Consider the following 25,449-nt stretch of genomic DNA (forward strand, 5'->3'; position numbering starts at 1 on the left):
TGTCTTGATAGAAGCTGTACAATTAATACTGGACACTTTCTATGGGATGCAGTTGAAAGGGTTCATCTCTACACATATATAGTTAGGATATGGCTATCCACTTACACTGAAAATTTTAAACATTGTAGATCTGTCTGTTTTTCTGGTATCTTCATATGCAGATAGGCAGCCTATATGGGAAACATTACCAACTGAATGTCGTTTGTTGTCTGAACCTACTCCACAATAGTGGGCCAGAGGAATTGTATCTCCTACTCCTCCAAGGACTATGTACCATACTTATCCATATTTATTCCCCCAAGTTATCATAAAAAAAAACTCTTAATACAATGAGATATTATTTATGGTAGACCAATTGACCCCATGAATCTGTCAGTTTGTTGTACTGAGGTGGCTTGCCTGTTGCTGTGATGCTGGAAGCTATGCAACCAGTATTTCAAATACCAGCAGGGTCGCCCATGGTAGACAGATTTCAGCAGAGCATCTAAACTAAGACAGACTAGAAAGAAGGACCTGGCAGTCTACTTTTGAGAAAATTGACTAGTGAAAATCTTATGAATAACAGTGGAAGATTATCTGGTATAGTGCCAGAAGATTAGCCCCTCAGGTTGGAAGGCACTCAAAATATGACTGGGGAAGAGCTGCTTCCTCAAAGTCAACCTTAATGACATGGAAGAAGTAAAGCTTTCAAAACCTATATTTGCTGAGAACCAACTTAAGAACAGACCATCAGTTGCTTACGCGCAAGCTCAAGTTGAAGCTGAACAAAATTAGAGCAAGTATATGAGAGCAAAAATACAACCTTGAATATATCCCACCTGAATTTAGAGACCATCTCAAGAATAGATTTGATGCATCGAATATTAATGACTGAAGACGATGTGAGTTGTAGAATGACATCAAGGACATCATACACAAAGAAAGTAAAAAATCATTAAAAAAGAGAGGAAAGAAAGAAAATTCCAAAATGGATGTCAGAAGAGACACTGAAACTTGCTCTTGAAGTTCAAAAAGCTAAAAAGAACAGAAGATTTCAAAGCTCACTCAAGAAGACAAAGTATTATAATGAAATGTCCAAACACCTGTAATTAGAAAATAAAAAGGGAAGAATGTGTTAGGCATTTCTCAAGCTAAAAGAACTGAAGAAAAAAATTCAAGCCTTAAGTTGCAATATTGAAGAATTCTATGGGGAAAATATTGAATGACCCAGGAAGCATCAAAAAAAGGTGGATGGAATACACAGTTACTGTACCAAAAAGAATAGATTGACATTCAACCATTTTAGGAGGTAGCATATGATCAAGAAGTGATGGTACTAAAGGAAGAAGTCCGAGGTGCACTGAAGGGAATGGTGAAAAACAAGGCTCCAGGAACTGATCAAATACCAATTGAGATATTTCAATTCCAGTGCTCATTTGTCTGTGTCAAGAAATGTGGAAGACAGCTTCCTGGCCAACTGACTGGAAGAGATCCATATTTGTGCCCATTCCAAAGAAAGGCGATCCAACAGAATGTGGAAATTATAGAACAATACCATTAATATCACACACAAGTAAAATTTCACTGAAGATCATTCAAAAGTGGTTGCAGCAGTACATTGTCAGGGAACTGCCAGAAGTTCAAGCCTGGTTCATGAGATGTGCGGAATGAAGGATATCACTGCTGATGTCAGATAGATCTTGGCTGAAAGCAGAGAGTACCAGAAAGATGTTTACCTGTGTTTTATTGACTGTGCAAAGACATTCAACTGTGTGGAGCACAACAAATTATGGATAACATTGTGGAGAGTGGAATTCCAGAGCACTTAATTGTGCTCATGTGGAACATGTACATAGAGGAAGAGGGAGTCATTTGAACAGAACAAGGGGTACTGTGGGTCTTAAAGTCAGGTAAGTTGTGCAACAGAGTTGTATCCTTTCACCATACTTATTCAATCTGTAGGCTGAGCAAGATATCTGGGATGCTGGACTATATGAAGAAGAATGGGGCATCAGGATGGGAGGAAGACTCATTTGCAATCCGGCAACATGCAGACGACACAAACCTACTTGCTAATCGAAGAGGACCCGAAGCACTTACTGATGAAGATCAAAGACTACAGCCTTGCAGTACAAATTGCACCTCAACATAAGAAAAAAAAAAAAAATCCTCACAAACGGACCAATAAGTAATATCACGATAAATGGAGAAAATACTCAAGTTGTCAAGGATTTCATTTTACATGGATCCACAAACAACACCTATGAAAACAACAGTCAAGAAATCAAATGATGTATTGCACTGGACAAGTTTATTACAAAAAAAAAAAACCTCTTTAAAGTGTTCAAAAGTAAAAGATGTCACTTTGAGGACTAAGGTATGCCAGACCCAAGCCATGGTATTTTCAATTGCCCCGCACATGCAAAAGCTGGACAATGAATAAGGAAGACCAAAGTAGAATTGATGCCTTTGAATTATGGTGTTGGTGAAGAATATTGATTATACCATGGGCTGCCAGAAAAATGAACAAATCTGTCTTGGAAGAGCTGCAGCCAGAATGCTCCTTGGTGCAAGAATGGCAAGACTTAGTCTCATGTTATCAGGGGAGAGCAGTCCCTGGAGGGGGACCACATGCTTGGTAAAGTAGAGGGTCAGCAAAAGAGGAAGATGAGATGACCCAGTGGCTGCAACAATGGGCTCAAGCACAACAATTGTGAGGATGGCATAGAACCAGACAGTGTTTCTTTCTGTTGTACATAGGGTTGCTATGAGTCAGAACCAACTCCATGGCACCTAACAACAACATACCAATTGTTGCTGCAGCCACTATAGGGTACTGTGCCATCTCTATACCCATATATATATATGCATGCCTGTCTCTTTATGCACACACACACAACACTTCATAAATAGTGATTGTTTCGGCCATTCCAAGAGCACATTTCTCATTCTGTCATTCTTCAGAAAAGGTTTCTACTTATTTCCTCAAGGGAGCTCCATGTATCACTGCAGTTTACAGTTCTGATTTTTCCACTGTTGGTCTTCTTCTTTCAACTGAAGTGATAGAAAAGGGTTTAGGGTTAAATAATTCATAGCACCCACCCCACCATCCAGGGTCCTTAGCTCTTTTTCTCTCTCAAACGCCCTGCACATGCTTGCCACAGGTGGTATCAGAGACCTGAAAATAACACAGAAGTAACATAACTTTTATACCTCTTTGCTAAGCCAAGACTGATAATAAATGTTATAATTAGGAACTACAAGAGCTTCCCCCCAACCCCACTCTAGCACAACTTCAAAGCACCTAATTTAACATTGTAAGGACATTAATAAATTGTTGTATCAGTAAACACTTAACTGTGTCTTTCTTATCCAGTCTTTTTGTACTTATTTGGCATTGCCAACATTAGAAATAAAATGTCTTGCTCACTGACTAAAGTGTATTACATCATATCTGATCATCTGATAACCTCACTTAAGTTAAGAGCACATGATTAATTTCTCAAAATCCACCTCGTGTGCCACCCACTGACGTGCACATGAACGTGTATACACACACTCACATACATATCATTACAAGGCAGCATCAGTATTTTTAGCCCCAAGGAGATTTTCATCAATTTGGGGTCAGTAAATGTCGATACAGTTAATCCGCATGTTTTCTGGATACAGATACATGGACTTTCTGAATTGCTCTCTAAATGGTTCTAGGGCACAGCAGCTCTGCTCTTCTCTAGCGCCTGTGGCAGCAAGATAAATCTCAGGAAGTACTTTGAAGCCTCAGGCTCTCTTTAATCACATGGCTCTTGCTGAACTTCATACTTCTAATAAAAAAGAAATCCTAACAAGAATGTTTATGTGCTGATTCCCAAAGAAAGTAACTAAACTGTACTTCATCTGTAGGTCAAATCCTGTTATGACAGAAACAATTTCAATAACATTTTCTTTATAATAAAGATACCCCAGTTGATTACCCTTTTATTTCGGAAAATATTTTATCAAAATTGTGTTATAAGGACCACAGCCAGAGTCCTATGGAATTTACTGTAATAGGACCTAATTTCTTTTGAGTCTGTAAACAACCTATTCACATAAGCTATTCATGAGCAATCATCTGCTTTTTTTATATTGACTACTTCTCTATCAGGAAGAGATGACATGAAAATTATTATTCTCTTTGTGTGGTTCCAAGACACATAAAATTCATTGTTTTTAATCAAGCCATTTCACTTTCCAATTCATAGACTCTATTTGCCATGAGTCCCGTTAGTCATTAGTATAAATTAGGATGGGTCTACAGTTGTAATGAGCCATGCCTTATTAACCTCCTCCCTTTATCAAGCACTGTGATTTAAGAGATATCAGTTCAGCCTAAGCAGGCTGTGAGATTAACATCAGCTACTCTGGAAATAATCATGAAAGAAAGCCTTTTAACAAGGTAGAAGGAAATCCTTAGTCATACAGGAACATTATAAATTCATAAACTTTAAACTTCTGGCAAGATCAAGGGCTAAAGAGCCACATACAAAGTAGGAGTGCATCTATGCAGGAAGATACTGCTTTGATTCTGCTGGATTTAGTTACACCAAACGCTGAATTCTAAGCAGGTAGAAGATCCGGTAATAGGTCCTCAACGCAGGTAGCATGGCTTAATGGACTAAGCTCTAGGACTTAATGGAATCAACGAGTGAATTTTAAAACCTGCTCTGCCACTAACAGGTTATATAAACTTTAGGAGTCACTTAAATTTTTAGTAGTTTCAGGCTCATTGCTTTCAGTCAGTAAGGACTGAGATACTGCCTGTCAAAATGCACCCTGTTAGCATTTAAAAATCTACTGAGATATATTTTTATCTCTATGTGTGTCCATAGGCTAACATTTTAACTATTAGTAGTTTCTCTTTGCCTACATGCCTAATTAAAGGATGAAATTCTAAAATGTGATTTTATTTTTCTTCCTCTTACCTTTCGCATGGTACCTTTATAAATTTATGGTTGCTAAAGCTAGATTATATGTGTATGGATATATATATATATGTCTAGAAAAAAAACTAGGCTGGGAATGACAACTTGAAGAGGAATGCTGCTGCATTCATCGTCAAAAAGAATGTTTCAAGATCTATCCTGAAGTACAACACTGTCAGTGATAGGATAATATCCATACACCTACGAGGAAGAGCAGTTAATACGGCTATTATCCAAATTTACGCACCAACCACTAGGGCCAAAGATGAAGAAACAGAAAATTTTTATCAGCTGCTGCAGTCTGAAATTGACCGAACATGCAATCCAGATGCATTGATAATTACTGGCGTTTGGAATGCGAAAGTTGGAAACAAAGAAGAAAGATTAGTAGTTGGAAAATAGGGCCTTGGGGATAGAAACAATGCCGGAGATAGAATGATAGAATTTTGCAAGACCAATGACTCTTCATTGCAAATACCTTCTTTCACCAACGTAAACGGTGAGTATACACATGGACCTCGCCAGATAGAACATACAGAAATCAAATTTACTATATTTGTGGAAAGAGACGATGGAAAAGCTCAATATCATCAGTCAGAACAAGGCCAGGGGCCAACTGTAGAACAGACAATCAATTGCTCATATGCAAGTTCAAGCTGAAACTGAAGAAAATCAGAGCAAGTCCATGAGAGCCAAAATATGACCTTGAGTACATCCCACCTGAATTTAGAGACCATCTGAAGAATAGATTTGACACATTGAATACTAGTGACCGAAGATCAGAGGAGTTGTGGAATGACATCAAGGACATCATCCATGAAGAAAGCAAGAGGTCATTGAAAAGACAGGAAAGAAAGAAAAGACCAAGATAGATGTCAGAGGAGACTCTGGAACTTACTCTCGAATGTCCAGTACCTAAAGCAAAAGGAAGAACTGGTGAAGTAAAAGAACTGAACAGAAGATTTCAAAGGGCAGCTTGAGAAGACAAAGTATTATAATGACACGTGCAAAGAGCTGGAGATGGAAAACCAAAAGGGAAGAACATGCTCCACGTTTCTCAAGCTGAAAGAACTGAAGAAAAGATTCAAGCCTCAAGTTGCAATAGTGAAGGATCTTATCGGGAAAATATTAAATGGCACAGGAAGCATCAAAAGAAGATGGAAGGAATACACAGTCTCATTATACCAAAAACAATTAGTCAATATTCAACCATTTCAAGAGATGGCATATGATCAGGAACTGATGGTACTGAAGGAAGAAGTCCAAGCTGCTCTGAAGGCATTGGCGAAAAACAAGGCTCCAGGAATTCATGGAATATCAATTGAGATGTTTCAACAAACGGATGCAGTGCAGGAGGTGCTCACTCATCTATGCCAAGAAATATGGAAGACAGCTTCCTGCCCAACTGACTGGAAAAGATCCATTTTTATACCTATTCCCGGGAAAGGTGACCCAACTGAATGTGGAAATTATAGAACAATATCATTAATATCACACGCAAGCAAAATTTTGCTGAAGATCATTCAAAAATGGCTGCAGCAGTATATTGACAGGGAACTGCCAGAAATTCAGGCTGGTTTCAGAAGAGGACGTGGAACCAGGGATATCATTGCTGATGCCAGATGGATCCTGGCTGAAAGCAGAGAATACCAGAGGATATTTACCAGTGTTTTATTGACTATGCAAAGGCATTTGACTGATGGATCATGACAAATTATGGATAACATTGCAAAGATTGGGAATTCCAGAACACTTAATTGTGCTCATGAGGAAACTTTACATAGATCAAGAGGCAGTTGTTCGGACAGAACAAGGGGATACTGATTGGTTTAAAGTCAGGAAAGGTGTGCATCAGGGTTGTATTCTTTCACCATAACTATTCAATCTGTATGCTGAGCAAATAATCTGAGAAGCTGGACTATGAAGAAGAATGGGGCATCAGCATTAGAGGAGGGCTCATTACCAACCTGTGTTATGCAGATGACACAATTTTACTTGCTGAAAGTGAAGAGGACTTGAAGCACTTACGAATGAAGATCAAAGACCACAGCCTTCAGTATGGATTGCACCTCAACAAAAAGAAAACAAAAATCCTCACAAGTGGACCAGTGAGCAACATCATGATAAATGGAGAAAAGATTGAAGTTGTCAAGGATTTCATTTTACATGGGTCCACAATCAACAGCCATGGAAGCAGCAGTCAAGAAATCAAATGACACATTGCATTGGGTAAATCTGCTGCAAAGGACCTCTTCAAAGTGTTGAAAAGCAAAGATGTCACCTTGAAGACTAAGGTGCACCTGACCCAAGCCATGGTATTTTCAATCGCATCATATGCATGTGAAAGCTGGACAATGCATAAGGAAAACTGAAGAAAAATTGACACCTTTGAATTGTGGTGTTGGCGAATAATATTGAATATACCATGGGCTGCAAAGAGAATGAACAAGTCTGTCTTAGAAGAAGTACAACCAGAATGCTCCTTAGAAGCAAGGATGGCGAGCCTGCGTCTTACATACTTTGGACATGTTGTTAGGAGGGATCAGTCCCTGGAGAAGGACATCATGCTTGGCAGAGTACAGGGTCAGAGGAAAAGAGGAAGACCCTCAATGACGTGGATTCACACAGTGGCTGCGACAATGAGCTCAAGCATAACAACAATTGTAAGGATGGCTCAGGACCGGGCAGTGTTTTGTTCTGTTGTGCACAGGGTCGCTATGAGTCGGAACCGACTCAATGGCACCTAACAACAACAACAAATATATATACGTGTATATATATATATAGTTGCTAATAATGGATTTTAATGATGGATTTTATGTATATATATATACATGTGTAAAACAAGCCATTTTTTGAGCACGTTCAAAGATCCAGGCATTTTACCAAGTGCTTTGCATGGATTTTCTGTTTATTCTCATAACAGCTGTATTGAGAAAGGTACTGTATTTATCTGACATTTTACAGATAAGGAAACTGAGTCAGAGAGAATAGTTGCTTTTCTAAGATCATACCTTAATAAGTGGCTGAACAGAGATTCAAACTCTTGTAGTTCAGCTGAAGATACTCTGTGGAACCCAAACGGATGCCTGCTGGTTGATGACAATGCTGCTGAGGCTTGTTATAGACTATATTTATTCTCAGAGAATAAAATTTTTGCATTCCAAATGTTTCTTTAGTTTTCAAGTAGGTCTATTCAATCATCTGCAAAACCTGCCTTGCCTAGGCAGTATTATCCCATGAATACATGTGTTAGTAAAGAGAGCAAATGCATGTCCCATGGTAAGGGTGAATACGTGAGGGAAAGGGAGGAGAAAGCAGCTAGCATTCATTGAGTACTTAACTTCTAAAGGTACTATACAGCATATATTAGCAAATCCTTACAACAATTCTAATATTTAGGAATTTTCAACTCCATGTTTTTGGTGAGGAATCAAATGCTTCTAGTTTTATTAAGTCCCACAGATAATCTTGGTTGGAACTCAAACTTACATTTTTTTTTTTTTTAATTTAAAGACATGAATGCTTCATTCATCACATAAATAAAAGCCCTAGGCACAATATCACCTCCCTTTCCCTCAAGCAAGAGAGTTAACGCTATTTATTCATTTTTAACTCAGTTTTGTTTCACTTTATAGGCTCAACAGAATTATTCTAAAGGAAGAATTTAATTGCTTAAGATGTAGAGTTTCCAAACTTTAGTTATAAAACAGGGCTAAGGTGATTGTTGGGGATCAAAAAGAGTTCATTTGACCATATAATCCCTGTCATCCATTAAAATAGATTACAGAAATTGCACTCAGTAAGACAAAGCCTTCCCGTTATTGGATTTGTAACAACAACTCAAGTTCACCCTTGAAAACACAAAAAGATGGCCCAGGCTCTGGCATAGTTATGTGCAGATACCATAGCTAATCCTTTGAAAGAAACCCAAACTGATCACAAAGACTTCTAGAAGGACAAAAATAATAAATAAATAAAATCAGCAATGTTAAGGAAGATGAAAAACACACATTTCATTCAAATTAGACTTGGAATTCAGTATTTAGTTGATAAAATAGTTCATATTCTAGAAACCCTCAAGAGGGGAATAGAAGGCAAGGGTTGATACAAATGTCACCCCAATTAATAGAGAAGAACCGCACCAGCCCTTGGGACAATCTTTGTTTTAACTGTGCTTGCATAAGGTGGCCTCCTTGAGTCCACACTGCTAATAATACTATACAATTTTCCTATGCACTACCAGTGCTTAATGGGAGTAAACTGGTAACTGACTGGAAAGATCTGCCAACCCCTGGATGTGTAGAGTGATAGCAACCTCAATCCAGAGAGCTGGAAATGTAATCTCACCTGAAATTAGGCACTAGTGACAGTGAATTAGAGATGCTATCTCCCGTACGGTGACAAGCTTTAAGTATGACCCTAAGTATCCTAGGTGTGAAGGTTGTAAGAAATGGTTTATTTTCATAAAACCTTGCTAAAAAAAAAAAAAAACCTGGCCGAAAACTCATTTTTGTCTGGACCATAAGGAGAAAGACTTTAAATCTCAAAAAGTCCTCATTCAAAGTTGGGGAAACGATTAAGGCTCTTTAGAAACTGTATCAAGCCAGAGGCTACACATGGACTCAAAGGTGACAAGATAAACCCAAAGTGAAATTCATTATTCATAATTATAATACATGCTTCTGCAGGTATGAAGCATCCCTGCGCAGCCAGGGGAGATGTAAGGATGTCAGTGGGGCAGGCACATTCACCTGAAGATGAATGTGCCAAAGCTTTCCAGCTAACAAGAGGGGACAATAACCTTAGGGTCCATTTTGGAATATGGATTATAGTAACTAGTGATTTAACACATACTTGCCTTCTGCTATTGATAAATCTTTCTGGTAAGTATCACAACATACTGTGAAGAGGATAGACAACAGGTTGCACAATGCAGACAACCTCCCAGAATAATTTTAATATTACATAATTATAACTTGGCCCTTCTTGTTGAGAATAACTATTAGAGTCATGGTGTGACCAAAAATATATTGGGCTGGGAGAGCAGAGATCTAGATCTATACTTTGCCATAAATTAACTTGTTCTGTCATTGGTAAAATGAACCAGATCATGAAACACATTCTGGAAATATAATATGACAACGTACATATATATTTGCATATGTATACATACAAACACACAAATATATTGGACTTGCTGACCCAAGGGAAACCAGGATGAAAGAACCAAAGCCTAACACTGCTCCATAGTTGGTCTTTAAGATCCCCCTATAAAAATCCTAAAGATTTGGAGACAGGATGCTCAAGAGAAACAGAACCAATAACAGAGAGTGAGAGGTTGATTTTAAGGAATGGACTTATAGTTGTGGGAACTGGAAAATCCAAAATCTATAGGTCAGATAACAGAATGGAAACTCCAGCAGAATATCTATGTTTTGATTTATCTTTTTACAAGGAAAATCCCTTCTCCCCTTGGAAACCACGACTTTTGCTCTTATGGCCTTCAACTGACTGGATCAAGAAATTAACAACAGTTCTTCTCAGAAAGATGTAAAGAAAACACTCCTTAGCATTATTGGGAAACTCTAAATAAATAAAAAAATGAAAAATCTATTGTTTATTATCTTCAAAGAACAGAAATTGTGAGGCTGTCATTGAGATTCAATATGCATAGAGATAGTTGTTGATCCTTAAGAGTAAATGTGATAGCCTAAGAAGAAAGAGAAACAAGAGATCCATGGAACTTTGGATGAATACCATAGTCCCATTATATTATCAAAGAGAAGTGTATAAAAAAAGAAGGGGAGACTAAAAGGCCTTAAGGTAGGAGATCTTGAGAATAAAGAGATAACTGTGCAAGAGATGTTGCGGAAGCTAAAGGAAGAATGAGCTTCAAGGTGGAAGTAAACAAATTCCAAAGAGGTACAGAAAGATTAAGCATGGTAAGGAAAAAAAAAATGCTTTGGATTTATAAATGAGGATGTTATTGTCACTGGATTTTCTGTGTTAACTCTGCCAGTGGTCAACAAGGAGGAGGCCTGGCTCAGCAGTGCCTTGGAAAGACCTACCAATGCAAATATGTAGTGTGGTTGCCTGGGCCAATTAAAATTACTGGAAGGAGACATGCTGCGGGCAGTGGCTGCTTCCATAAGAGAGAAGCCTGCAAGGATCACAAGAATATTACGGGAACAAACCATGCTAGGGGCTGTAGGGATCATGCCCCTAGAATAGAAACAGAAACAGAAAGGGCAAGCCTTTCTAGAGGAATCTTCTCCTATGGAGTGGAAAGGCAACCAAGACAATAAGAAGACAATAGGCAATGCTAAACCTGGACTAGATTTAAAAGAGGGTCAAGGAAGAAATAAATAAAACCCCTTTTTTTAGAGATGGGGCCAGGAATCCTTCTCTTTATAGGGAAATCCCAAATGGTCCTGAACTTCTTGTTTATTTCAAAGAATACATGGCTATTATTTCTGTTTGTTGGTTGGTCAATTGCCTGGTTGGTTGGTCTGGTCAGTAGTTTGCTGTTATTTTGTTAGCCTGTGTAATTGATGTGGGCATTCAGAGAATGGAGGTGTTTAGACATGCTGATTGGGTGTTCCATTGTTACCCGAACTGGAGGCTTTATAATGATTAGCCAAAAGCAAAACCAAAAACTGTCCCAAGGTGTAGACTTTCTGAAGTCTCACCTAAATGTCTCTTGTGTTCATCAGGGTCTATATACTCTGCATGTTAAGAGCTCCAATCTCTTCCCTCACTGTTCAACTTCCAGAATCTTTGTTCAGCTCACAGTCACCAGTATCTGGCATCTTTTAGGCCTCTTAGAATCTTGAAATGTGCCCAACTATTTAAAATGTATTCAAAGACTTGAGGGTACCCCAGTGCTAGTTTCCAGATTATTCTTTGCAAATTGTAGATGTCTTAGCATCCCCAAACTGATCCATGTTTCCTGCCTCCAGCTAGACTGCAGACCTCTACCTGAGCACTCCACTTCCTGGGTGAGAGTTTGAAAAGTACCCCTAGACAAGAATCAGCGTGAGTGTGGAGCTCATTTCATGAGTTCCCTTTCTCTTATAAGTCCTGGGCTAAAATGTTTTTCAATGCCTGAAACCATTGCTTTGTATATTTTGTCCTGTTTCGTAGTGGTTTATGGCAGAGGGTAAATCAGATACCTGTTACTTGGTCTTTTTTGGATTTCTACATTAGAAAAATTTTAAAATGATACTATTCAGTTACTGTCCCCAAAAGCTGTATAGAGATCAATTTAGATAAACCATATTAACACAATTTTTAAAATTCGAAGCACAAAAGAAAAGGAAGGGTTTTTACATAAAGACAAGAGTAACTTAATAAGTATTTTGTTTTGTTTTTAACTTAAGCACTTACGTTGCACTTGTTAAGTGCTTCAGGATGGAAGATCTAGAGGGCTGGATTGCAGGGACTCCACAAAGACACATATGGTCTAACTGGGAAGCATACATGCACAGCCAATGATATAAAGAAGTGATTAAAGAGGATGGGGTATAATGTAACGTGTGATGGCTGATGAAGGAAGACCCAAGATTTAAGCTCCAAAATAGATACAATGTTTATATGTAATGGGGTTACTTTTCCATCTTGTCTCATCGCTGGAACGTCCTCATCAATCTGTGGGTAAAAGAACAGGCTGGGAAGAACAGGCTATATTTAAATCCTCTCTGGGAGTGGAGAGTAAAAAAGAAATTAAATAAGCATTTCTCAAAGTCTATTCTACAAAAGGCATAATGTTCTACATGAAAATGTTTCTGTAGGCATATAAAAAAATACGTTCAGAAAATACTTTCTACTATATCATCCTTTTAGGTATTCATAACGGACTTAGGAATCATGAAGACAATGAGATGCCCTATGGCAAAAATACCTAATTAACTTGGTTTAATGTAACATTTCTCACAACAATTTAACCACAGAAAATAGTACCCCAAAAAGTTCTGTTAATATGATCTATATTGGCATATCATTATTATGACTTATTAATATGAGTAATCTTTGGAATACACTTTGTGAAATCCTTAGTTACACTATTTAGAAGCGCTTAAAAAGATTTTTTTTTTTTTAAGAGATTTTCTACAGCCAAAACGAAAACCTGTAGGCAACGTGATACATTTTTTTTTCCTTAAAAAAAATAATCAGTGGGGCTACTGGAAGATCCTAGATAAAGTGGTCTTCAAGACTAGGAAAATAATGAAGTCATTGACCCTGTAACCACACATCTCAAGAGGAGACACAAGAGAAGTCGGTTTAGGCAGGTAGGAACACTGGTCATAGAGTAACTTAGAAGTCAGTGTATAACAGAGAATCAGAAGTCACAACACATTATTACAGCATTTCAAATAAAAAGGTCAACAGACAAAAAAGACAAATTGCAGTATTATGGGTGAGGCAGAGCAGCATGGCTCTTATTCGGCAAGGTTACACAAGGCATATCTGTACTAATGGAAAAGCCAGAAACAGGGTGGTGAAAAGAGCAATGTAACAACAGCGTCAGGAGCCCGGTTAGGCATTTTTTTTTCTTTTTAAAAATACATTCGAGACTTAAGGAAATACACAAAGAGTGTGATTAAATCCTTCATTCTATTCAAAAGAGATTTCATGGCTCACATTACAACCAGCAGACACATTTCTACCAGCAGAAGAGGATGGCCAGCCTAAGGAATACAGAAAGGTTCTTGGGAATCAAAATAAAGGAGATTTTCCTTCTTAAGCACCAGTAGCTCAAATAATTTATCTATTTATTAATCATAAAAGAACTGGTGGATGAATAAAAGTCAAACAAATATTGATACTTATGGATGTAAATATTATGTACAAACCTGTATTACTTAGGTAAGACCCTCAACGAGGTGGATGACACAGTGGCTGCAACAGTGAGCTCAAGCATAACAACGATTGTAAGGATGGCGCTGGACCAGGCAATGTGTCGTTCTGTTGTGCATAAGGTCTCTATGAGTCGGAACCGACTCGACGGCACCTAACAACAACAACAACATTACTTAGGTAATTAACTCATAGATTCTTATCCCTCATTCACTCATTATACATTATTAGTCTCTGACCAATAAGACGTAAAATTCTAATGTAATTCACAATTCAATCGATGTTAAAATGAGAATGTCTGAACCTTAGCGACATCATTGTCACGATTTTGGTACCTGGGTAAAAATGAGCCTTGATTGAGCCTAAAAGACAGTAATTTACCTGTACATACTCTACAACTTGACAGAGATTTGTATTTCATACTTTACCATCACATAGACAGATGGTAATGTTGATCAACCTTGAAAAAAGGGTGGCTTAAATCCAAGTTAAACTTGCAAGTTGGTTTGCTTATCCTGGGGTTTGGCTTTACAAGTACGGAATAAACAGATATACTCTAGCTATACCATGAACAGACCTTAATTATTATTACAACGCTCTGAAACAGTCATGGAGTGACAGAAGGATTGTCTACATGGGAAAAAGTGATACTTTCTAGGATAAATGTGTTAATCTTTTGTTTTTCATTGATTTTTTTTTTTTAAGTTACACCTGTTATGAAATAGAGAAGAAGATGTTATGCTTGCAATTTCTTTTTTTTAAATTTCAATCTGGCTAAAAGTATCTAAAATATTCATAAAATTAAGCTTTTTCAGAATTAAAGAAAAAATGGTTTCTTAAATGGTTTATAAGCCAATGGAGATATTTTTGCACGCAAGGTGCTGTCAAAATTTAAATGACTTCCTCTTGCTCCTCATCAGAGTCTATATGATTTCTAATTATTCCTGTACACATCAGCTGTGATGAGAGTGAATCCAGGTGTGATGAACATGGTGTTCTTATTCTGAAGGACGTTTATTTTTATTTATGCCATTTTGTTTAGGCTTGTCAAGCCAAATTTGGAACAAATAGACATACAAAGCTACCAAGTTAAGCCCTCTTTTAGTTGTGTTTGTGGAATCAGGGCAGGCTCTCTTCCTGTTTGGATAAAGGCTTGGAATAATATGAGTGAGGTCAGAATACTAATTCTGAAATTGCGCTTGGTCTGTCATGGAGTAAAGGAGTATTTTCTAAGTAGTAGTTGTGTCTTGTGAGTTTTATCTGAAGTTCTAAAACTACCCAGAAAAACTGGAAAAAAAAAAAAAAAAGTACCTATTTCCCAATCAACTTCTGTTAAAAATGTGTCAAGCACAGATGTCTGTCCACAGATAGAGTTGTTGTGGTGAAAGGAACTTTCCATAGTTATAGCTAGTCATGCAAACTCCCTTGGAACACAGGTTCCGTTGGATTTTTGTTGTTGTTGTTCCTGAGATTACAGAGACTTTGGAGAAAGGACATTTTAATTTGCCTACCTAACAGCAGATTTGAAAACCTTAGCATAAGGTGAGTTTTTTTATTCGGCATGCATTTGCTGACTAAACAAAGTGATTCCTGTTTATTTCTACAAAATAACAACTTTGAAGTTCCATTCATGCACAAACTTAATGCTTCATATTTGCTGCTGTGCAAACGGGGGAGAAAAAAACAGCTAAGAGTAGAAACAAAGCTTACTATTAGGAGCTCATCTGATCCTACCCAGGAAACGGCTACATTTGGTTGATCCTTATCAAAGCTCATATTTAATCTATTAAGATGCATTTCATTACCTCTGCCAAATGCTGATAGGCTTTCAACCTTTTCAGAGGAGCAGGATTTATGATACAGTTCATAGAATGAGTCTATCTGCCTTCGGACTTGAAGTAGTCTCATTTCCCAATTTACACACAAGCAGGATTTGCTCTCCAGCTAACACTGAGACAATTGCAGATCTGTAAGTCCAGTGCTTGATGAGTTCCTGAAAATATTTGTTTAGTATTTTAAATAATAGGTACAATTTACAGTGTTATCCTGAGATAACAAGGAAATGTTATTTCAAATAACAGCTGACTTAGGAAACATGGCTTCCAGTGACAATATTAATGAGCTATCATGAGACATCTACATTCATTTCAGGTAAACTCATAACTATAACTCATGTTCTAAGAAAATCATGAATATTGCAGTGAATTGGATGACATTCTGCTCAAATATGATTTGATAAGCAGCAATAAAATCACAAATGAATTAATGCAAATTAATTGCTTTGAAAACTCTATATTACTTTGATAAAATTAGCTTTTACTTGAAATGAAGTAGGATGGTGGGTAGCAAAACTCTTAAAGGCCAAGAGCAAAGAGGAATCAAAATAGGCCTGAAATAATTATAATGTAAAACTTTAAAAAAATGCCCATCTTCATCCAAGGTCAGGTTCTAAAAAGGTGCTACTTCCACATTTCAGTATACAGTTAAATTTTTAAAAATCTTAATCTTATCAAAATTTAACCCATATGCTCACATGAAGAAGATAAGCCACACTGAATGTCTTGATACACTTTAACAATTAACTTTAAATTTGAGGTGGTTGGATTATTGGTTGTTCTATAATAAGAAAATAAATTATCAAATCCTTATTTGATATTTTTCTGCCCATTGAGTTTTTATGAAATAACAACACTTTAAAATATAATTCCAAGTTGCTGTTTACCTATCTGGAGTCCCAGATTATGCAAATGGTTAATGTACTTGGCTACTAACCAAGAGGTTGGAGGTCTGAGGCCACCCAGAGGCAACTGAGAAGAAAGGCCTGGCAGTCTTCTGAAAAATCAACCACTGAAAACACTGTGGAGCACAGTTCTAATTTGACACACATGGAGTCTCAATGATTCAGAGTCAACTCGATAGAAACTGGGGTATTTATCTCTCTGCCTTTGAGGTACCTTTTACCAAATTGACTGAACATGCCTGCATATTAGCATACACACACATAAACAAATATATACATATATATATATATGAATAACAGTGCATGAGGTATATAGGTATGCATAAAAATACTAATATAAACATATACTACATATATGTGGGAAACCCTGGTGGCCTGGTAGCTAAGTGCTACTGCTGCTAACCAAAGGGTCAGCAGTTCAAATCTGCCAAGCACTCCTTGGAAACTCTATGGGGCAGTTCTACTGTGTTCTATAGGATCGTTATGAGTCAGAATTGACTCTACGGCAATGGGTTATATATATGTGAATATATATTATACACTATATATAGCAGTGGAAACCCTGGTGGCGTAGTGATTAAGCGCTATGGCTGCTGACCAAAAGGTTGGCAGTTCAAATCCGCCAGGCACTCCTTGGAAACTCTATGGGGCAGTTCTACTTTGTCCTATAGGGTCGCTATGAGTCGGAATCGACTTGACGGCAATGGGTACAGGTATATATAGTAGTAATAATTATCACAATAAATACAGATATTATTTTACATACACGTCTAACTTAAAGCAATTTTTGCTGGGATCTTGTAGAAATGAGAAATGAGACATAATTCCTCACATTATCATGTTTATATTTCCTCATCATTACTTCAGTAAATCACTTTTTTTTCTTGACCTGACTTCAAATGTGGGGATGGTAGAGAGATGTGAATTATAAAATTAATCTAGATAACTGAAGGATAAACAAATTTAAAAGTTTCAGAAAACTGCCTCTGTTAATTAAAGTGCACTTTTATATATTTTTTTGTTAGTTTTTTTGTTATAAGGGATGATTTATAGTACAAAATATACTAAAAAAAAAATTTGACCACTTTAAATTTCCCTAAAGATGAAGGCTTTATTTCTCCATTTTAGGTTTTGAGCTTACATCAATTTTATTTTTCAGGAAAATCAAAATTCATTCTAGGTTTTTTCTTTATTTACCATTTAGATATGTGTCAGCATTAACTTCAAAGCAATGTAGGAAATGAAGTGAATTACAATTAAAAGAGGATATGAAAAATACTAAGCATAGATAAGAACACTTGCCCAGTGCTAAAGTTCCTTAAAAGTATATATACTTCCAAGTGGCATCAATGTTCTTCCTTCTCTGTCCTCTGAGTAAATACTTCAGGGAAGAAAGTCAAGTTCATTTTACGGTGCTTCCAGCAAGAGCAGAAAAGTACATTCATTCGATGACCTACATCTGACTCCTAGTGCCAACACTTAATCCTTAGATGGCTCCCTTCTCTCTGTTCCCACTCTCTCGGCCCCCATCCACTCTACCATCTCCATATGTTTCAACACATGCGTGTATCTCTCATCACCATCCATGGTCTTCAGTGTAAAGATTAAAATTGTTTTACATGAAAGAACAGCACTTTGATATTAGTATCTACCTGGTTCAAATCTTTTTCAGTCCCCAGTCTTGACTCAGCCTTCCAACATTATGAAAGCAACAGGATAGAATGGTAAATCCCTTCAACATGTTCCAATCTTCAACTGGATCATAGACAAATAAGTGTTTTCTTTTAAATTGACATCAATTATGTGGAAACGTTTTAAGGATTCAAAAATTATTGCAATACTTGAGTCTCATCTCTGACAAAGTGAAATGCATTATTCACTTAACTACTATGTACTAGGAGTTTCCCACATGTTAGATATGTAGCAAAAAACATCACAGAAAGATTCCTGTTCTTACCCAACGACATTCCCGTGGAGGTCAAGGCAGACAGCTTACAAGAAAATAAATAAACAAGATAATTTCAGCCTCCTTAAGCATCAGATTGTTGTTGTTGCTAGGTACCATCAAGTCAGTTCAACTCATAGCCACTCAATGTACAACACAAGGAAACTCTGCCTGGTCTTACGCCATCCTCCCAATCATTGTTATGATTGAGTCCATTGTTGCTGCCACTGTGTCAGTCCATCTGGCTGAAGATCTTTCTCTTTGTTGCTGACCCTCTGCTTTATTAGTCATGCTGTCCTTCTCCAGGAACTGGTCCCTACTGATAACGTGCAAAGTATGTGAGACGCAGCCTTGCCATCCTCGCTTCTAGGGAGCATTCTGGCTGTACTTCCAAAACAGACTTGTTCATTCTTCTGGCAGTCGGTGGTACATTCAATCCATTCACCCAGTCCTGGAATATTTACTGAGAGTCAATAATGTGCTGAGTACTACTGCATTTGGGAACAAACACAAAAATCTCAGTCCTCATGATGCTTACATTTTAGTGGGAAGAGATAGATAATAAAATAAATAAACAGATAAAATGTATAGTATATTATATTTTAATAAGTGCTATAGAGAGAAAATAGCCAAGAATAGGGCTTAGGGCTTGCCAGGACAATGGAGGTGGGAGTGTTGTGTTTTAATGTGAAATTGGGTAATCAAGAAGTTACTCTCTGTCAGCAAGTTATATTAGCAAAGTTTAGATGGACTGGAGGGAGAAAAGGCATGGGGATTATCTGGGGTCAAAACATTGCCGATGCCTGGCTCATTCAGGAATATTAAGAATGTCAGCATGTCTAGAACTAAGCAATCAAGGAGAATCATAGTAGAAGACGTAAGAGAGAAAAGGCCATTGGGTTAGGGGAGTGAACTGATGTTTTGAACCTTGTAGAACATTCTAAGGACTTCATCTTTTAACCTGAGTGATGTGGGAAGCCATCAGATCTCTTTTGAGTGAAAATCACTGATATGACACATTTTAATAGGGTGGAGGCAAGTACAGGGTCAGTGGAACAAAAGATGACCCTCAATGAGATGATTTGACACAGGGGCTGCAACAAGGGACTCAAGCATAACAATGACTACGAGCGTAGCACAGGACTGGCCAGTGTTTTGTTCTGTGGTACATAGGGCTGCTGTGAGTCAGAACTGACTTGATGGTTGATGGTACCTAACAGAGACAACAACAGAGGCAAAAAGACCAATTAGGGGCAATTACAATAAGCTGGATGAGAGATGATTAGGAGACATTAATATTATTCCACTAAGATGGTAGCAGTGGAGGCGGTGAAAAGTGATTAGATCTTGAAGCTAGAGCCTCAGAATTTACCGGCTATTGGATTTGTGGTGTGAAAGAAAGAGGAATCAAGGATTACCTTAAGATTTTGGGCCTGAACTGTGGGAAGAATGGAGTTGCCATTAAGTAACATGAAATATGCAGGGAAGGAGTATATTTTAGAGGAAAGAGCAAGCATTCTATTTTGTAAATATAAAGTTTAAGATGTCTATTAGATATCAAGGAAAGCTGGTGGCACAGTGGTTAAATGCTCAGCTGCTAATGAAAGGTCGACAGTTCGAACCCACCAGCCACTCCATGGGAGAAAGATGGTGGCCTGCTTTCTTAAAGATTATAGCCTTGGAAATCCTGTAGAGCAGTTCTACTCTATCCTATAGGGTTTCTGTGAGCTTGAAATGACTTGATAGCTATGGGTATTAGACATTTAGGAATAGCTATTAAGCATACCCTGGTGGCGCAGTGGTTAAGTGCTACGACTGCTAACCAAGAGGTCAGCAGTTCAAATCCTCCAGGCGCTCCTTGGAAACCCTATAGGGCAGTTCTACTTTGTCCTATAGGGTCGCTATGAGTCGGAATCGACTCAACGGCAATGGGTTTGGTTTTGTTTTATTAAGCATAGGGATGAATGTAGGAATCTGGAGCTCAGGGCACAGCTCCAGTTTGGAGATATACATCTGCAAGTCATCTTACATATGATATTTAAAAGTATTAGAATGGATGAGTGGAGTACAATAGTAGCATTAAGTATACCTCAGGGAATTGTTGAAGAAGATATTCACAGACATTTACCCTGGACCTAACAAAGTTAAGCCTTTACTAAATGTGATCTATTTTTGTTATTTAGGATTCTGCTCTATGTGCAATTTCTTTTCATTCATAATCACCATAAGAATTAGTAACTGCCAGAAGCTATAAAAAAAAAAAAAAAAAAAAATTTTTTTTTTTTTTTTAGAAGCTATAGTGTTGAGTCTGATCAAAATGTTCTCCTGCCTTTGTAAATAAGGTCATATGTCACAAAGTATACGAGGTTTGGAATACAGGTGGAAGTTGAAAACAATATTCCCAGGATAGCATGTGGATGAAATACGGTTCATACATAGTTAATTCATGGAGATTTTAGTCTTGCGGCATCCACCTGAAGAGAAAAAAAAAAAAATTTTTTTTTTTAAAGCGTTAATAAATACACACATCAGGTTACCCCCTCAAAAAAAAAAAGTCTATGTTCCTTTATGAGGTAATCCAAAATCAAACTCAGAAACCATTTGATTGGCATGTCAAAGTCATGAAAAATTAAACTTGGCCATATTCAAACGGGGACTTGAGTATAAAGGCTGAAAGAAAATATAGAAAGTATATTGGGAGTGTGTTCTGTGACTTTTTATTTGCTTATGTTTCTGACTTGACGAATTCTTCCATGAAATTAGCAAGGCTAAAGTAAGCTTTTAAGTGTTTTTCAGTTATTTCAAAATGTATCTTTTTTTTTAGATTGTCTTGGAAAATGACCTCATTGAGCTAGAATTAAAAATTAGAATGGATATTAAAAAGCAACAAGTGTTCCCACAATCTCATTACATTGATCTTGAAGAAGATTTATGAAAGCAAGAGATTAAGGACAGTTTAAGCTCCATCTCCAAGTAAACACTGATAGAATCTGTGGTGACATTTATTGGCCTTTTCACAGTTTTGGCTTTATGCTTCAATCAAATGTGGCAAAGCAGGATGTTCACATCCCACAACACACTTTTCAATCAATATCAGTTCTGTTTTTCTTATTATTTTTCTAATTTGAATCATTGTTATGTTCTAAAGCAAATGAGGAGTCCCTGAGTGGCACAAAGGATTTATCACTCGACTACTACCTGGAAGGTTGGAGACTCGAACCCACCCAAAGAAGCCTCAGAAGAGAGGCTTGGCAATCTGCTTCCAAAAGGTAATAGCTTTGAAAACCCTTTGGAACAGTTCTGCTCTGCACATATGGGGTCACCATGAGTCAAAGTTGACTCAATGGCAACAAACAACAGAGCAAAATGAAAAATAGTAATTCCTTGGTTAATCATTACATTTCTTTAGCAGTTCCACATCTAAAGATGCCAAGTATAGACACTAAAGTGAGAATAAACCCTCATGAGCTGTTATCATATCAGCATATTTGTACTTAAAATTCCATTAACGATCATAACTGTGTTAAACATTACACTCACCTTTAACAGATGTTTGAAAAGCTGCATCTATTATGTCACCTAGTGGATGAAAAGAAAATAGCAAGATTACTCCATGTGTATTTGGGGGCAGCAAAGTCAGACTAGAACTAGTAAAGATTACAGCCTAGGAAACCCTGCAGGGCAGTTCTACTTTGTCATATAGCGTCGCTATTAGTTAGTCATCTCAACAGCATGCAACAACAACAAAGTCAGGTCTTATTGCTCCAGTTTTCAGCAGCTGATAGTGGATGTAGTAGCTCAGGAGAAGGGGATCATTATTTAAACATAAATCTATTTCCAGTCGTAAGACAGAGAAAAATTGAGGAACACATGATTAGACTTACCCAAGTTTATATGTTTTTAATAAAAGCCAATCCAACTCCTGTCCAAAGACAAATGTCATATAAATACTAATAAAAGGTATCATATATAAGCTATATCTAATTTTATTTCTATATGAGTTGACCCAGTGAGAATATCATTCTTACTTTCAACAGGTAAAGATTATTTCTCTAAGAATGAGGAAGTAAAACTAGATTCTAATATAGCAAGTCCTGTATAGCTATGTTTTCTTAAGGTTTTGAAAACTAGCTAGTCAAGCAATTCAAAGATAATTTAAAAATTCAATTACTTCCCAGGAACACAAGTTACTGAAATAGTTTGCCATAATAGATAAGAAGGCTCTATTGGTTGGTGGTTCGAATCCACCAGGAGCTCCTTGGAAACCCTATGGGGCAGTTCTACTCTGTCTTATAGGGTCGCTAGGAGTCGGAATCGACTGGACGGCAATGAGTTTGGTTTTTGGAGTATAAAGTTTAAGATGCCTATTAGACACCAAGGAGCCCTGGTGGTGCAGTGGTTAAATGCTCAGCTGTTATTCGAAAGGTCGGCTGTTCAATGTTCAACACCAACTTAATTGATAGAGACAATTTTAAACCCTAAGACTTAACTGCTGGTTAAGGATTTTTATTCATACTGAGTGCACTTTAAATTTTGACTGAATTCTAAGCTTTCCTAACAGACATATGTGACCCAGATATGTAGCTTACTCCCTGTATAGCCCAATTCTCAGAACTGACAGATACATCAAGGAGTTTCATTTTTCTTTTTGAATAAAAAAGATTAGCTGGCGTTGGAGAGTTTCATTTATTGCAGAAACAACCAGCAAATTAAAAAACAAAAAGACAGCTCACGTATTCTTGCGATGTCAAAAGAAGAAAGATGCCTATATTCTAGTCAATTTGTGTGAACTTCTCTTTTCCTGCCACTGATTAATGGTTACACAGCTAAAAAGCAGGCATGGAATCTGTCAACAATTTTAACAGGATTAGTTAAGGAGACCTGCTGCTAGTTCCTCTTACACTGATCTGAAGCATTAACATAGTTAGCTTGGGCGAGCTTGTCAATGAGGTCATCTGCCTTGGGCATAAACCTGGAATACAGCATTTTTGGTAATCCCTTACTAGATTCCAACTGTCAAGCAACTCTAATGCTACTTTTCTCAGGTGTCACTGTAATTGCCCCTGACTGAGAAGTGACTTGATTTCTTGGTGTTCCACATGTCTGTAGTTTCCTGCCCAAGAGACTTGTCCCAGTCTTCTCTCATGCTATGTTCCATTAGCTATAGTTAACCAGGAACTCGATGGCACTGGGGTTTTTTTTTCAGACTTGAATAGCCTGAATTTTTCTTTCTTTTTTTTTTTTTAGTGAAAAAGGTAAAAGAATTAAATTTTCAATTAGGCATAAAGGATTTTTAGGCAGGTGGCTATGTGTGCGGGTTTGTGCGTATGTACAAGTGGGAGGGTGCCAGTTCTTTACTACCCCAATCTGCATTGTTAAAAACAGACATATAATCAAAAATTACTACTAAGGCGATGATCTGGAAATTTATGAATATTGCAATATTCCATGTAAAAAGATGTTCATTGTCATGGATTGAATTGTGTCCCCAAAAAATATCAGACAACTTGGCTAAGCTGTGATTCCCAGTATTGTGTGATTGTCTACCATTTTTTGATTTGATGTGATTTTCCTATGTGTTATAAATCCTACCTCTATGATGTTAATGAAATGGGATTAGCAACAGTTATGTTAAGGAGGCAGGACTCAATCTACAAGATTAGGTTTTGTTTTAAGTCAATCTCTTTTGAGTATAAAAGAGAGAAGGGACCAGAGAGACAGGGGGGGACCTTATACCACCAAGAAATAAGAGCCAGGAAAATAGTGTGTCCTTTGGACTTGGGGTCCCTGTGCCGAGAAGCTCCTTGATGGGGGGAAATTGATGGCGAGGAACTTCCCCAGAGCCAACAGAAAGAGAAAGCCTTCCCTGGAGCTGGTACCCTGAATTTGGGCTTCTAACTTCCCAAACTGAGAAAGAATAAATTTCTTTGTTATAGCCGTTCACTTGTGATATTTCTGTTACGGCAGCGCTAGATAACTAAGACATTCATCATGGTGCATTTTAATAATAGTAATGAATCAAAAATGAGGTATAAAGAACTAGTTTAACAGTTAAGATATGAGAAAGGTCTAAATTTATTTAACTCAAAAGTATTTCATGCAATATTGAAGTGAAAACCAGGTTACGAAAACCGCGTATAATATGATTTTCTTCGGAGAGGGATATTTATAATTATGTATATAAACATAAAAAAATTAATAGGATATGCTCAAAGATGTTAATTGTAGTTATTCTTTTATAAAAGAATTCCAAGTAATTTTTTGTTTCTTCTTTAATATGCGTTATATTGACTGAATTGTGCTGTATCTGTAGTGACATACTAGTCAGCAGCAAAAATGAACACACTAATGATAAGGCAGCAACATGAATAAATCTCAGAATAATTATGTTGATCATCAGTCCAGTGAACCTAATTCACCATTTTAGAGTTCAGCACAGATATATCTACAACGTGCAGTCACCTAGGCGTTTTAGCAAAGATGGAAAACACTCAGTTTCTCGTCTCTAGAAATAAGTCATGTAAGTGCAAAGTTTTTCTGAAGAGAATAGGAGGGTATGCACTGCTGAGCTAGACCAGGAGAATCTGGGACAAAATGCACCATTCCTATATAAACCAGACAAATATTGCTAATAGCTAAGAAATTCCCAAGTTTCTTTAAAAATTATATGTGTTTTGGTTCAAGACAAGCAATATATTAGCAAGAAAAAAAAATAATAACAAGCAGAAATCATGAATTATTTCTGTTTATTATTCTACTGTTAAAACAATACAAATTTCCTATAAAACTGTATGCTATAATGTTAAGTACACTTAAGTATTTTCATAGTTTTGATTCCATTATACAATATTTGTAAAATGAAAACACTATTGTAATGTTAATTTCTTGGTTTTGATAATTGTACTGTGGTTATATATATCATTAACATTAGAGGAAACTATGTGAAGCCCATACTATTTTGC

Source organism: Elephas maximus, chromosome 18 (genome assembly GCF_024166365.1).
Source record: "Elephas maximus indicus isolate mEleMax1 chromosome 18, mEleMax1 primary haplotype, whole genome shotgun sequence".
Classification (NCBI taxonomy): Eukaryota; Metazoa; Chordata; class Mammalia; order Proboscidea; family Elephantidae; genus Elephas; species Elephas maximus.